Genomic DNA, 3,991 nt, shown 5'->3' with positions numbered 1-3,991 from the left:
AAAGGCCAAAAATCCCCAAGTCTTTGGTTAGAGCAGTTCCCCTAGTCCTGGAGCCACCCTCTTCCCCCCCCCCCCCCCCCTTATCCAGCATCATTTGAGATGGAGGCCTCTTAAAGAGCTTCTGATAGGTGTGGTCTCCCTCCTGTAGGGCTGATGACAAACTGCCCCATTGCATTTCAGAAGCCCGAGACCTGTGACACCAGTGGTGTTGTCTGGGCTGTCTGCTTTTAAGTGTAGTGCTGCGATTTTCTTTTTCATTGCCTGTGTGTGTAGGCTGGTTGAAGCCACTACCTTTGTGAAAGACTTCCTTTCAGACCCCTAACAGCAGGCTTTCTAAGATCTTTGTGGTTTAGAGAATGGGTTACCATAACCCTGGAAGTTTTTGTTGTTGTTACCCTTGGCTCTTTTGCATCCTTGGAACTGTGGTCACATTTTTTTTTTTCTACCTGGAAAAGAGAGTTAGATTGCCAAAGCAGCAGGATTCTCTCTGCTTCGCTTGGGTGTGCACAGAGGAATGAAGCAGGGTTAGTTTGATTCCTCTACCTCTTGGGAAGTATTAAAAGGCTTCACCCTTTTGTGTCTGATGGGGAAAAGGTCTTGGAGAACTGAGACCTGCTGAAAAGGGAGAACTCAGTTTGATCAGCTGCATCTCCAACACCCTTTCTTTCAGCTGTCAAGAGGTTTGGCAAAGTGTTTCCCAGAATGAGGCCACCTTGACAAGTATTTACAAAGACAAGATCTGTAGGGTTGTAACAAAGGGTTGCATTTGTCTCCCGTGCTTCTCCGTTTACTTCATGTATTATAACATGCAGACGGTCTCTGTTTAACGTAGGCTTGCTGATCCACTACAGACAGTCCTAGGCAAACCTTTTAGATTCCCACGCAAAAAGGCAGCTTGAAATCCAAACCAATATAGTGACCCATTGAGGAAGGTGCATAGGTAACTTTTTTTGTATGTTTTTGCTTTACAAGTCTAAAGTTGATAGCAAGTATGGAAAAAAGCGCAATCCCTGCTGTATGTCGCCACTGCCACGTTGTAGACAAATGGCCGCAGAGCTGGAGTGTCACCAGGTGTGCGGTGAGTGCTAAGTGCTGTCGGAAACACTCCAGGGAAGAAAGTCAACATCACTGTGTAGAGCCCAGATGTATAAATTATTTAATAATAATACACAGGGGATAAAGCTCATTGAATCTGCAAACGGGAAATATAGTGTTCCTGGAGGGAGAGGGTCATAGCTGTTGGAGGTTTCTTTCCTCATCCCCCTCCTCCCAAATTCATGTTAGTTTGATTAGATTATTGAGAAAACATGCAAAGTTTGGGTTGATGGCATCCTAGAAACATGAGAAATTCTTTTTTTTTCTCCATGCTACCAAATTTATTACAGAACTAACCCCCCCTTCTCCCATTCCTTGCTCTTCCCCCTCATTTCCCCGTGTCGTCCTAGCCCAGCCCTTTTCATGTGTTCTAACCTAGACTCTTTTTTACAATGTGTGCTATGTGTAACTTGTTCCTGCCTCAAAGGTATTGTTACAATATTTGAATTTGTGTTCCTGTATGGATGTTATTATATATTTTTTATTGTTTCTTAGTGTCTGACAATGTTTTTTCTCTCAATATGTACAACTCACATTGTATACTGTGTACACAAAATGAAAAAAGAAAAAAAAACACTTTTCTTTGCAACCCCCGCCGTGGCTGACTTTTGTGTGTGTGGGGGGTGAGAAGGGTGGTGGGTCTTTTTGTTTTCTAATTAATGGGGGAAGGAGGTAACTTGTCATTAAACATTTTGATTGATTTGGATACAGGTATTTCCCTAGTCACCTTCCATTATCTTCTAGATCACTTTCGCTGGTAAATTGGTCCCATGCCCCACGAAAGCCATAAGTACATAAGTGTTGCTATACTGGGACAGATCAAGCCCAAAATCCTGTTTCCAACAGTGGCCAATCCAGGTCACAAGTACCTGGCAAGATCCTAAAAAAAGTACAATACATTTTATGCTGCTTATTCTAGAAATAATCAGTGGATTTTCCCAAGTCCATTTTAATAATGGCTTATGGACTCTTCTTTTAGGAAGCTATCCAAACCTTTTTTTAACCCCCGCAAAGCTAACTGCTTTTACCTTGCTGTGTCAGTCAAGGGACGTTTTTAACGCTGAGGGGAGTCATCCACCTCATGGCTTGGTTACTAATTTGTAATGGACATATTAAAAACAACAAAAAAGGTTTGACCAAGTTTTGAAATAGCCATTATATTCTTCTACAAGAGATTCCAGCACTTAATTGTGCATTTGATGATTAAATAGGTTTTAAGTGTGCTCCCCTTTTAGTCACATGGAGAGTCTCTCCTTCTCCCAGCACTATACTACAGGAGAAATAATCCTTCCCTAATTACTGGTGATTCTACAACACCTTGTTATCGTACCCCGCATAGTCGTCTCCAGGCTGAGGAGCTGTAATCTCTTTAGCCTCTGTTCATAAGGGAGGGTGTCTGTCCTAGTTAGATTGTAAGCTCATTCGAGCAGGGACTATCTCTCTTTATGTCCAGTGTACAGCGCTGCATACGTCTAGTAGCGCTATAGAAATAAGTAGTAGTAGTCTCTCCCCTTTATCATTTTTGTTGCTCTTCTAGTTGTTCTGTCTCCTTTTAGAGGTGTGGAGACCAGAAAGAACTGCTCCCAGTACTAACCATGCCGAGGCATAATGCTAATCTCAGTTTTGTTCTCCATCCCTGCTCCTAATAATTATTTCTAAGCTCCACGGCAGAGGGAGCCAAGATTTGAACATGCCAGTGTCCATAAGATCCTTCTCCTAGATGGCAACTCCTGGCATTGTGTAGGTGGAGCTTGGGTGATTTTTCCTATGTGCATCACTCCAACCTAATTCACATTACATTTCATGGGCCCAGTTCTCTAGTTGGTGTGGGGCTTTTAAGCAGTTACTCACTTTCTCTTGCATTTTAACAACTTTGAGTACTTCCCTGTTTCACACAGCTTCGTGGCAGGATGTAAACAGACTGTATATTGGGTGTGGTGAGAAATTACACAGAGGTGGGGTGTTATGTTTTTTTTGTTTAAAGGAGAGATCTCAGCAGTAGGCAGGGGCCTGTGCTCCCCCCCCCCCCCCCCCCCCCCGTCCCTAAGAGAGGAAATGGTGACAGCAAGTGGCCAACTGGGGGGGGGGGAGGGGGGGCAGAGAATGCGGTTCATACTTCCAGAGCAGATGCATTTTCTGTGCACCTGGCACATATGAAGGTGGCACACCTACAGTTAAAGGAAACTCTTAATGGCTAAAGAGAAAATGAGCATTGCTCGAATGTTTAATTCTGCCAATAGCAGGCTCAGGTCATACGTGAACACCATCTCCAATACAGCTTTCCGCACAGCAGCTAAAGTTCAATTAACTTAGTATAAATGCACGCTCCCCGCCCCCCATCATTATCTTTCATCACTCCCACTGCTGCCAAAAAATTTAAAAAAACCTGGGCCCAGCCTCCCCCCCCCCCCCCCCCCCAAGGCAGCCATCAGCTTACACCGTTTCCCCCCTCCATGATTGCTTTGCCAGGGACTCTTCTGCCCCACCCCCCCAAATCTAAGGTCATTCACAGCTGCTGCCACTCCCCCCACCCTGCCAGTTTACAATATTCGATTTTAATTTTGAAAATGACACTTTAGTCAGGACACAATCAAACAAAAAACAGACTCAACTTATCTTTTTGTTGGATTGGTGGTAATGAGTAGTAATTTTTTTTCCCATTTTTAAGTGGCATAAACACACAAGGCCAGAGCTGTCCTCGCCTTCAGCCTATGCTATAACTCGCTCACAGCCCAGGGCTGTATGAGAGCGGCTGTAGCACTTTCCCCTCCATGTCGGAGAATGTGTGGCCAGTTTCCAAAGCCACAGTACTAAAATGCAGCCTCCAGGGCAAGAGTTGTCCCAACCAGTAACAAGCAACAAAACAGCTGAAAAGTAGATCAGACAGACACGGAGG

This window comes from Microcaecilia unicolor, chromosome 3, assembly GCF_901765095.1.
Source record: "Microcaecilia unicolor chromosome 3, aMicUni1.1, whole genome shotgun sequence".
Lineage (NCBI taxonomy): Eukaryota > Metazoa > Chordata > Amphibia > Gymnophiona > Siphonopidae > Microcaecilia > Microcaecilia unicolor.
This window is presented reverse-complemented; position numbering follows the sequence as displayed.